Below are 12,017 nucleotides of genomic sequence, written 5' to 3' on the forward strand. Positions count from 1 at the left end.
AATTCTCAGTATGTGTAAAAATCCATTACCAAGATCTCATTAATTTAGGAATGGAAGCAATCAAAACATGGGCTTACCTTGCTCATAAGTGAGAGGTTATCTAGTAACAATTTAAAAATGAATGGCTTCTAGCATCTGTACAATTTGTTTTATCCCTATTGTTATTATGCAGACAATTATTTTCTTTCCCAAGCATGCTTTATCCATGGTAATTCTTGTATTGATGTCAACTGTTCTAAGAACAGACCTGAAAAGTACGTGGTGTCCAGCACTGTAGCTGGATCATGTGTGTGTCCCTCCAAAGTAGGAGGTAGAGATGTATTGTGTACTTGTTGATGTAAGTAAAAGGCCCTTCCAATGATGGACCACTTTTGTTCCTAACACTGTTTTAGAAACAATGTCGAATGACAAAGTCTTTCCTTAAGTACACAGAACATGTTTTAAATTTTTAAAGTTTGGTCTTGCAATCAGGAGCAATATTCAAATGACGTTCTAGTGTTTATTGAAAGAAACTTTATGTTGTCTATTATATAGTCAGTTCAATAATATGCAAACCTTAAATATTTTCAACTGTTTTCAGTAGCTGACAGCATGCTGCAGCGTAAGCACACAAGGAGAGGCAGAAACATATATGCTGCTATAAAATGACCCTATCATACGTAGTTTAGGTAACTGCCAAATCTAATTAAGAGCACACTGGATACTATAATTTTCCACCAATTTTCCATCCTAACAAGCTGCATGGAGAGGAAAAAAACTACTAACCTTTCTCAGAAAGCAGTTTTTCAAAAGATTCTCCCCATTTCACTGCTTCTTCGGGAGCCACACTGTATAAGAAACAGAAACTGGTTTTGAAAAATTTTGTCTATGTTGTACTTACAAAGCTGTTGTTGGCATGTGTAATCTGTTACATATGTTAATCTGCCTGCGATTGTTTCACAAAGCCTTTGGTGAGATCACCTAACTAAAGGAACTCATTCTCTTAGCTGCTACAGAAATACTTTGTTTTGGTTTTTTTCTGACATTTTTCCTGCAGAAAATCTTTTTCCCTTCCCCACCTCCCCTGTTTAAAAAAACATCAGAACAGACATTTTCCTCTTCAGTGGTTGTGTTGCACTACTCATCTTTAAGGGAATTCAGATCATGCAGTATGGTAAAACTCATAAGGGAACCAAGTCAGTCACATATTTAAACTTAAAAAGTATTTTCACAGAGGTGTGGTTTTGAATGTGTTACTACAGCCTATTTCTAATGAAATACAGGAAGTCCTACAGATGAAAGACAAAGTTGTAGCAACATGGTTTAGGTGGTAATAGCATATGTTGCCTGGTTTGTTTACTAACTTGTTTCAAATGTTCATGTTATTCTGAGACACTGTGCGCCGTTTCATAAACGTCACACAATTCTTCATGTCAAATTGAATGCATTTACTTTAATTTCAAATATTTGGCCTTAAAGAACAATGCAGAAAGGAAAAAGAGAAAGAAAGAACAAAATTACTTTGTTCACAGTTTTCCACAAACATCCTTTTTGGGTGGTAGACAGATTTTTGTAGAACAAGCCTGGAGATGAACTGCTCATACTACAACTAGGGTTTTGAGTCCTAAGTCAGTTTTTATCTGATGCTTTTTGAATATTAATATTTAGGGACCATTGTCATTTGAGGGCAAAATATAGTGTACTGAAATTATCAATAAGCAACTTGTCCAGGAATTAGCTGGTTAGAACAACTTCTTAAAAAGGATTCTGCCTTCCTTGTGGAATCTTACTTAAGGCCTGCCATACTTACTTTGGGTGTGATTGGTAAAATCTATAGGCACATGAGGTTTAGATAAAGTGAAATTTCAATCACTTTGGGATGGATTTTCAGCCAATAATGATCTCGGTTTCACACAAAATTTAAAAGGAGAATTTCTGAAAAGTTTTTAGTAGCTGTCACATCTCTCCTAGTTGAAGTAATTGCTTATAAGAATTAGAATTTTAACTAGAGAGAGACAGACAGTTCTTGAGAGTTACAAATGCTGGAGAACTAAAATTCAAGAAATAAACATAGGTGCCTAAAGTAGTGGGAAGAGATTGTGGAGTTAGTGAAATGAGACCTCAGTCTGTTAGAATTTTTTAATTATAAAAAGAACTGCATAAAAGTGCAGTTCTCTAAACTGGTGTGGACTTGTATATCCAGGAACAGTGACTTCCTATAGCTACAGAAACTAGCTTGGTCATAGTGCAAGATAAACCTCTGATGGCTTCAGAAAATATACACAGTCCATAATTGGCATGAAATGCTGGACAGGTTCTTTGCTGGTTCTGGGAAACTTCTGGTGTGAATTTCTGATTTTCTTTCAGAAACTGCATTAACCTTTAGTCTTACAGATCCCAAGAGCTGGGTGTAGCAACGAGCTGGGGAATCAATGAAATACTGCAGTAAAAGACAGAAATCTAGACTTGTTTTAGGTTTTTCACTTTCTAAGATAGAAAAAAAAAAACAGTTAGCAGGTCACTAAGTTCACTTTCTACTTAGTTTATGTTAGGTAGTATCTCTATGTGTAGAATGGAAATAATAAAAACTTAAGTAAAGCATTAAAATAATAAATCCCATATTGTTATCTCACTTTATTATTTGAAAAATGGGATTTTCTCTCTTTTTTTTTTCTTTTGCCTTTTTTTTTTTCATTTGGTATCTAAATCTCTTTCACTCTAGCATCTACACAGAGAAAAAAAATAGCAATACCATTTTCACTTCTATACAGTAGGAACAGCGGAATCCCTGATAATCAGGCACCTGACTGAGAGTAACTCTGTAAAAGGCAGTTGGCTGAATAAGGAAACTGTAATCTATTCAAAGACGGAAATTCTTCAGAGAATTATTTATTACTATTGTCTGCCTCTGAAAGCATCTTTTCATGAATCCATTGACATCTGTGTACTTTTATGAAACACCCAAGGGTAATCAGCCACTCAATACTATCTGCATACAGGTGGCATGGAGGCTGAGCTTTCTCCTTTTAGATGCAGTCTTAGCATGGTTTTACATGTCTGGGAAAAAGAAAAAGGATATTATCAATACTGTTTTACCTTTGTTCATCATTGTCACGTCTTGTATTTCTGAGTGAACTGTTTGAATTAAGGCTTCTGCCAGCAGCAAAACAAGGAATAAAGACAGAGAATAAAAGAAAGTAAGGAAACCCTCCATGAGCCTGGTGTGGAAAGAGTTGCAGATCATGAGTATGTCCCAGCATTTGATAGGCATGATATTTGGACATGTGAGCAACAAATATCGCCTGGTCATGCCAGACACATAGGAGCAAGTGGTTTAGATACTCACTTCTCAGGCCACTTTTTTGTGGGTTCTAGAAACAGTGTTTGGGGCCTTTATGCAGTTTCTATCATGAGTTCCACAGTTAGTAAGGTTTAAGTAGAAGCAGTTTCTGGTCAAAGCAGGCATCTTGACCCCCAAAGATAGCAACTGCTTAAAAGAAATTCCTCAGGCTTAACAAGACAAAACAGCACAGGAAGCACAGAACTGTTCTGAAGTGATCTGTAATGGGAAAGGGGTGACAATTTTTTTAGGCCACCTATTCCTTCTTTTCAGTCAAGAATTACAAATACAATTCTTAATGAGTGATGATCTTGGTACCCCATTGAAGTCAGGAACTAAGCTCTTGTTGAAGTCAACAAAACCAAGATTTCACCCTATATCTTTATGAGAAATAGTACAAGAAGTGAGCAATATTTTCAATGGCATTTAAATGTCAGTATCTGAATTTTGGAGACAAGAGTGTTCAAACAATCATGGCAGTTTATTGGGAAGTGTGCAATACAGAACTCGGCATGCATCTGGCATTTGTACATCACAGAATTCTTTGGAAAATCTGTTTTCTAAGGAGTTGTATGATCTCACTGTAAGCAGTACTTTGTACGTTTCTGAGTTCGATGCTTGGTCAATATGGGGCGGTGGACTAATGAAAACGTTTCTTGACATTATTAAAGATTTAAATGTGTCTGCAAATCAGTATGGAGATCATCTACACTTCGTGGTGTGAAACACTGGTGGTGAGCTACCTTGATGCATGTCAGAGAATTCTGTAATGTTTGTATGCTTTAGGCTAGATGCTAATATTATATTAGATAGATCTTGGAAGTGTTACTCTCTACCAAGACCTGACTGCATATATACAAATGCAGGAGAAACCTTCTGAGTCACACAGGGACTTCCGGAAAGGAATCCCCATTGACACAGTCTTTTATAATGCTTACCTTGCTGCTTTTGTCAAGTTTCCAGTTTTACCAAGCTGATCAGCTTCATGGAATTCAGGTTCTGCAGGAAAAGGCTCAGCCTATTTCTCTTCTGCTTAGCTCTACAACAGAATTAGCGTAGCTTTTCAAAGCAACTTTGTTGAAAGATTTTTTTTTCTTAAAACATTTCCTTTGACTAATATTTCTGCTTCTGCACCATAGATCCCCCTGTGTTCACTTACACTAAAGTTTATATTATTTCTCCTACATATATAATTCAAAAAATTCATATACTGAAGTGCTGGCAAAGAGAGAAATTTAAAATCTTTCCATATTCAGTATGGAGCAGTCCATTTATTTTAAAAGATGAGGGAGTGAAATTTCCTGTTAGAGAACATGAACAGTTGGCTCAGCATCTTCTACTTTTAAGGTTTTCACAAAGAAAAAAGGGAAGTATTGTTTCCTGTCATTTGAATTTTCAAAAAGAAACTTTCCCAGTTCATATCCAGGTTTTAAAGAAGTATTTTTCAGAAATTCCTGAAATATCCCTCTTCTGTTTCCTTAGTTTATTTATCATTTGATTTGTTTGTGTTCTTAAAAAGAAAATATTTCCATGATGAATTAATATTTTATGTATAGAATTTCTAAGATTGTAGTTCATGAGTTTTCATATACGTAAGTAAAATATAAAATTATCTGTGCCCTAAATTCATATCGCACAAGCTATACTAGCAGAATCCTCTGTGTAGCAGAACAGCATCAGCATGACCTTGAAACTACCCAGGCTTGCTTGCTTATGTGGCTCTTCTTTAATCATGATTTCATGACTTTGTAACAGGATTATATCCTTTGAACAGAAATGTTTAGCTGGGAGAATAAAAGAAGTGGGTTCTCCATCTGCCTCTATAAAAGCTTCCCAGTTTCAGAAAATGTTTCTTTTACTTCATAATAGCAGTTAGTCGGGCATAACTGGTGTGCTCAGAAGCCTCTCACATGCTGTACTGGGTGTCTGGGGTTGCCCCCAGTTGGCTCTTGAGCAGTTTCCAGAGGCAGGTAGCTGGAAGAAGGGAGGTTCTCCACCTTCACTGCACTGCAGCTGCACGTACACAGGAATTGGAGTTCTGGTTTTACAGTCGTCATTTAGGGGAAGTTGAGACTGCAACTTTGCAAAATGGCGGTTGATCATGCAGACAAAACACAGATACCAGTAGAGAGCCACTCCCGGGTTTCTGCTTGCAGAGCTTGCTATGTTACTAGACTTAGGACAAAGCCATCATTTTCCCCAAACCCCTGTGAGAAGTGTACATAGTTTTCTCTAAAACAAAACTTTAATGAGAATATTTTTGCATAAAATAAAACATACAACATTGTCTTAAGCTCTTAGAATTTCGAATTGACCTTAGCTGCCCTCTACAACCTGAAGTGCTCTATGCCGAACACCCCATCATGTTTCTATATGTGGTATGCTAACTTGAAATCTGGTGTTTCTCAGAGGTTACTGCAAAAGCCATAAAGCTCTGGTCAACTAGATATTTTGGAAGTGGAGATTTAATTTTTTTTGCACATTTTTTCAGAAATAATAAGCACCCTACTTCCAATTTCAAGTTTGTTCCTTTAAAGCTCCTCCTTTATCTTTTATATCTGTGGCTTTATTTTCATTTACAATCTCCCTAACAGGATAAAAAGTCTTCAGTTCAGCACAAAAATTTGTGATTTTTTTTTACAATAACTACCAAATTTCTCATTTCAGTTTTGCATATGTAAAATGAATTCAATTTTTAGGCTGATCAGCACAAATTACCTCTACCACATACAAGCTTCGCGTCAATTAAGTTGCTTATTTTGAAGCACAATATGTGTTGGAAATGTCATAGGAACAAAACAACTATTAAAGAAACCCCTTCAATGTTAGCTGAATGAAGGGCTTGCACAAAGATTAAAAACTATGCAGTAGTTAATTGATTAAAAATTAAATAATCCTCTTTTTTTTTTTTTTTTTTAATAGTAGTGCCTCCTTTTGGTTATTCGGGTAAGTCACTAAGCCTTGGGGGGAAGAAATGGCTTTATCAGCTTCCCAAAATTTTGTCCACTTCTGTGCAATTATGCAACTTCGGTAAGTTTTGGTGAAAGTCCCACCACAGTCCTTTCCTTGTGGCTTATGGATCTGAGATGGATGAGAGGTTCAAATATTCAAAAGAGCTAAAAAAACCAAACACCCCTTGGCTGGGACTCTCAATTCCTGAAACACTCCAAAAAAGATGTTCTCTATTGTGATTTTTTAAGAGATAAAAAATGGAAGAAAATTCATGTGTATTAATGTGTGATACAAATTTTAAAATGAGGCTGAATGGAAAATATTCAGTGCAAACCTGTCTTTTGTCACCCAAAGACCTTTAAGAAGCAGAATTATGATTATAAACTGTGCTTTTGGTTTCAGAGTAAGCTTACATATCACATCCTGCTTATTTTAAACTGGCTTTAACCACAGCTGCCTTTAATAACATATTCTGTGTTATACCAATATGTAAAAATTATGGAATGCTTTATTTTATTTCATTTTTCTGCAACAGTGTTAGCCCATGAGCTTTTTTTTTTTTACCTATTATAATTGTAGACTCAAATAGTTTCTATAAGCTGATTTCAGTAAGATTTGTAGCATGAAATATCACTCAGAAGTGAATTATGGTGTCCTTGCCACCATGCCATGTAACTTCTAGATGAAAATGATCTGTCTCTTTCAGCGTCCACCAGCAACAGGGTCTCCCCAGCACTTATGTGAATGGCTTGTCCAATCCACTCTTAAATTACTCTAAAGCAATGAGTGCTATTTCTTAGATGTTCGAAATATTACTGTAGCATACTGTGACAATAGTATCACTCCCAAATGGAACAGTGTACTGTGCATCTCCTGAGAAATCATTTGGAAAGTTGGGAAAAGGGGGGAAGGCGATAATTACAAACAATCTCAATTTTTTCCCCTACTTTTTTTCCATTATTAGAAAGCTAATATTAAATTAAGGCCCTGAAGTAGCCAAATTGCATCAAAGTCAGTCCATGTTTTGTCAGCAATGGTACTGGTGCTAATAAGTACTTTTGTTTTGCACTGCAGGCTACAGTAGTTATAGCAACGGTATTAATGACCCTGTAAATGTTCCTGGGCTGTTTCGTATATGCAAAATGATGATATGGAAAAATGAACAAGTTATTACAAGCCAGAAAAAGCAGACCCAGAGTACTGTGTTGATGGCACAACTAGAGATGTAGAAAGCTCTAAAGAGATTTGGGATGAGAACAAAACATCCTACTCTAAAATGTCAAATATGCCATTTCTGTAACCACTAAGATGTATTTGCAAGTCTTTTGGGAAGGCGACTAGTGGTACTAGAGCCCTCAAATCAAGATAAGCTCTGCAAAGTGAGAGCAATATTGAATCAATTAATTATTACTTGTAAAAAAGACCATATACATTTTTCAAGACAATATACGTTTTCAAAACAATCCTTCCATGACAAAAAAAAAGGCAAAATTGAACACATCATTAAGTGCAGGAAGTCCCTTGACATGATGTCCTCATCCCTTTCGGCCGGTTCCTCACTGAAAAGTGTCCACACTGCTTCTGTTAGTATTTGGATAAGGTCCTACCACAGCTCATGTGTAAAGTCATACTTGGCTTGTGTAGAACTACAATTGGCTTTAACAAATAATTCTGCTGCTCTTCCGTACTTGTTGACAAGCTACTCACTACCTCAGTATTTATGTTGTTTATTCCTTATTGGGAATCACTCACTGCGAAATAAATGCTGACTGATACCATTAGCAATAATGACATTGTATTGTACGCTGAGTATGTCACATTCTGTTTTCAAAGGTAAGCACTGAAAGATTCAGACTTCCTAATCAGCTGAATAGAAGTGAAGTTCTGGTTCAGCTCAGCACAAAGAAGCAGAATACAATGTGAAGCTCTCTTTTGTCAGCAATTCCTCCTCATCCTTCTTCAAGCTATTTTTTTTTACTTGCCCAGTTCAGAGTAAACTTTGCCTCCTTCATGTCCACAGCTCATCATTCTAGCATTGCCCGGGCTTCTCCACAACCGAGCTCCACCATTCTTCTTATTCAAACCCAATGTCACCAGCATGACTTTTGTGGAGTTATGTTTGCTTTAGTTTCTGCTGAAGAGAGTGATTGTTTCACCTTTGTCAGAAGAAAGAAAACAACAACACAGTCTCTTCACTTCCTGTTGAAGAAAAAAGCGTGGAAATAAACTTCACTGAAGAGCCTGGGCTGAAAAAGATGTATTTTCACATTTCTCTTTCTTTTTCCTGTGGAAAGCTGAAGAGTGGATAATTAAAATTACATGTTTGAATTAATTTGTCTTTAATAAATAATTCTGCTGTTCTTCGCTAACATTGAGAATTTATCACTCCTCAATATTTATCTTGTTTAAATCCTTATTGGGAACCAGAATTAGACCTGTAGTTTAATAATTAGTGACCTAATATATGGTTGCGTTTTTTTATCTTCAGATTAAAAAAAAAAATCATCATGAAAGCAAGATGCCAAAGGAAAATAGTTTTAATTTAAATCTCAAGTAGAGGAGCTTGCAGCCTGGTACTTCAGTTCATTTCTTTAGTGGTGCACTGAAAAGATTCATCCTAGTGGAAGACCTTGGCATGTGGGATACTTCAGAGTTAGTGAACAGGTGCATGATATTGCCTATGCATAGTTCCATTAGGAACCCCCTTTTTTTTGCTGCTGTTTAAAAAGGAAGAAACAAAAAATTGCATTGCTTCAGATATGGATTCCTTGACCATAGGAACCTAGCGCTTTGTATTTGGGGGTCTGTAGATCCTGTCAGTCAGGACAGATCTCAAAGAGTTTTGTAAGTCATCCATGATGAAAAGTTAAGCTCGTTGCAGGCTTGGGAATCTTTTGGTTTCTGCAGAACTTCTGCTGTAAGAAAATGTTTACATCCCTGCTAAAGCTAAATTAATTTATTTGGTCTTTAGAAAGGTCAAAATAAAAAAAAGTGAGTCTGCAAAGTTCTCAGCTGTATTCGTTTCCTGCCCACCCCATAGTTACATGGCTGACATCTCTGATTAGTTCTATTTACATACTGCATACAGCACTGCCACTGTTAATCTACAGGAAGCTGGTTTCTTGGTTAAACCCCTCAATGTTTACAACTAGCTCTCCACAAGTGTATAGCACTGACATCAGTGCTCATTAGCAATTGTGGTTTAATGACCAGCTTCCAAAGTGCTCACCTAGGAAACTCACATGCAATTTAAAATGTGGGGTTTTAGTGTGATATTCACAGGAAATGTTTAAGGCAGGAATGTACTATAAATTCTGCTCAAAATATCCTACTGGAGTCACACACTACTGCATTTATTTCTATCTTACAGAAACCCAGAGCGATTCCCCCGCATTATAACCTGTTTTTTTCCCAAGAGATTGAATTAGAGGCTATGTGATCTTGCTAAAACTGGTGACATTTTGAGTTGCAGCAGATATGAGCAGCAACGTAGTAACTAACTGAACCCACTCTTCATTTTGCACTCCAGGCAGCAGTATGCATTTTATGGATTCCTCACGGTCAATTTTGTTCATGTCATGACAAAAAGACCTTGCCATTTGAGCACTATCCATTTCTCAGATTTGTCTGGCTTTTAGGGTTTGAATCATGATGTGCTTCGTTATTACGGTTTTTGATTTGACACAGTCCCTTGACATTTGCAAGTGTTGACCTTGGCAAGCTCTGGTTTTCATAACAGCATCTAAAACAGGATTCTCATCAGGTCCAGTCTGCTGCTCCTCATTTCTCATCTGACTTTCTCTGTCACAGCTAGAATAATTGGAGATCACAAAAATAAGTTTTGCAAAGCTTGCCAAAAACAGTTCCCGCAAAAGAGAGGATAATTGCCTTTTATATGTGCACACCAGGAAGCAAGCTATTCTAGTCTCTCTCTGTTGAGTAAAACTGGGTAATCATTTATAAGGTTACACTGTCAATTTGATAAACATAAACTTCAAGTAATTTTGATGTTGTGGTAGCCACCAAATCTAGGTGATGGAGCTGACAACTGCAAAGGCCACATCTGTCCCGCTACTCCCTCTATTGGAAAAATTCTGACATGTCCTTTCTCCTTTCCTTTAAAAAAGAACACAAACAGCCCCGCTTGGAAATGAACATCCCAAGTGTTTTCCAATCAGATATATCCAAGAGAGTTGTATGCAAGTGCTGTGTACACCCCTTCTGTGGCAGGCATCCTCCTTTCCTCCCTTCTTCCTTCCCCAAAAATGCGGCCCGGGTGAGAGGGGCTTGCTTGGGTTTGGTTCAGTTTGGAGTAGCAATATACAGAACAATACATTTTCAGGTCTGAAAAAAAATCAGTAAGATCATAGAATAATAGAATCATAGAACCATAGAATGTTTGAGAGTTGGAAGGGACCTTAAACATCATCTCATTCCAACCCCCTGCCATGGGCAGGGACATCTCCCACTAGACTAGGCTGCTTAAGGGCCCCATCCAACCTGGCCTTGAACACCTCCAGGGATGGGGCAGTCCACAGCTTCCCTGGGCAAGACGCTGTTCCAGTGCCTCATCACCCTCGTTGTGAAGTAATTCCTCCTTATGTCTAGTCCTAAATCTTTTCCCCTCCAATTTATAGCCCATTTCCCCTCATCCTCTCACTACAAGCCTTTATAAACAGTGCCCTCTCCAACCTTCTTGTAGCCCCTTCAGGTACTGGAAGGTTGCTATAAGGTCTCCTCGGTGCCCTTCTCTTCTCCAGGCTGAACAACCCCAACTCTCTCAGCCTGTCCTCATATGGGAGGTACTCCAGCCCTCTAATCATCTTGTGGCCCTCCTCTGGACCCATTCCAACAGCTCCATATCCTTCCCGTGTTGAGGATTCCAGAACTGGACACTGTACTCCAGGTAGGCTCTCTACAAGAAGGGAATAGAGAATCAGAATCGCCTCCCTGGTCCTGCTGGCCACGCTTCTTTGATGCAGCCCAGGATACGGTTGGCCTTCTAAGGCTGCGAGCACATATTGCTGGCTCACGTCAGCTTCCCATCAACCAGCACCCCTAAGTCCCTTCTCTGCAGGGCAGCTCTCAATCACATCATCTCCCATCATGTACTGAAATCGGGGACTGCCCTGACCCAGGTGTAGGATCTTGCACTTGGCCTTGTTGAACCTCATGGATTCACACAGGCCCACTTCTCCAGCCTGTCCAGGTGCTTCTGGATGACATCCCGTCCTTCCAGTGTGGGCAACTGCACCACTCAGCTTGGTGTCATCCGCAAACCTCGCTGAGGGTGCACTCAATCTTGCTGTCTGTATCATTGATGAAGATATTAAACAGCACTGGTCCCAGTACAGACCCCTGAGGAAACACCACTTGTCACAGATCTCCATCTTGACATTGAACTCTCTCACCAACCACTCTCTGAATGCAACCATCCAACCAATTTCTTATCCACTGAACAGTCCACCCATCAAATTCATCTCTCTCCAATTTAGAGAGGGTATTGTGGGGACTATGTCAAGGCTTTACAGAAGTCCAGACAGATCACTCCATTGGGTTTTGCCTAGGTGATTCTCTGGTGAAAGGAGAATATTTGTTCTTTTCCCAGGCCCCATTTCCAGTGTGGGGCACAGGCTGAGGGAGGGCAATGGCCTTGGCTCCCCACCAGGGCCCACCAGCAAGAGACACAGAGCCTTTTCCTCCACCACAACAGTGGGTGGCCAGGTGCCATTCAGCAGAATGGTAC

At 38.5% G+C, this 12,017-nt stretch overlaps 1 protein-coding gene across 2 annotated transcripts in view; it reads right to left on the reverse strand.

Moving 5' to 3' along the window:
* The window catches only part of LOC104054725 (regulator of G protein signaling 18), a 46,609-nt gene extending 41,097 nt beyond the window's left edge, over window positions 1–5,512 (reverse strand). The window contains exons 1-3 of one of the 2 annotated variants that reach the window (XR_008451059.1): window positions 5,017–5,342; window positions 4,258–4,358; window positions 766–827 (exon numbers count right to left, since the gene is read on the reverse strand). The gene's annotated coding sequence lies outside the window, so the exon portion shown is untranslated. Of the gene's footprint in view, window positions 1–765; window positions 828–4,257; window positions 4,359–5,016 lie in introns of both variants that reach the window. The other variant, XM_054073419.1, reaches the window with a different exon arrangement.
* Between the last annotated feature and the right edge of the window lie 6,505 nt (window positions 5,513–12,017).

Source organism: Cuculus canorus, chromosome 8 (assembly GCF_017976375.1).
Source record: "Cuculus canorus isolate bCucCan1 chromosome 8, bCucCan1.pri, whole genome shotgun sequence".
NCBI lineage: Eukaryota > Metazoa > Chordata > Aves > Cuculiformes > Cuculidae > Cuculus > Cuculus canorus.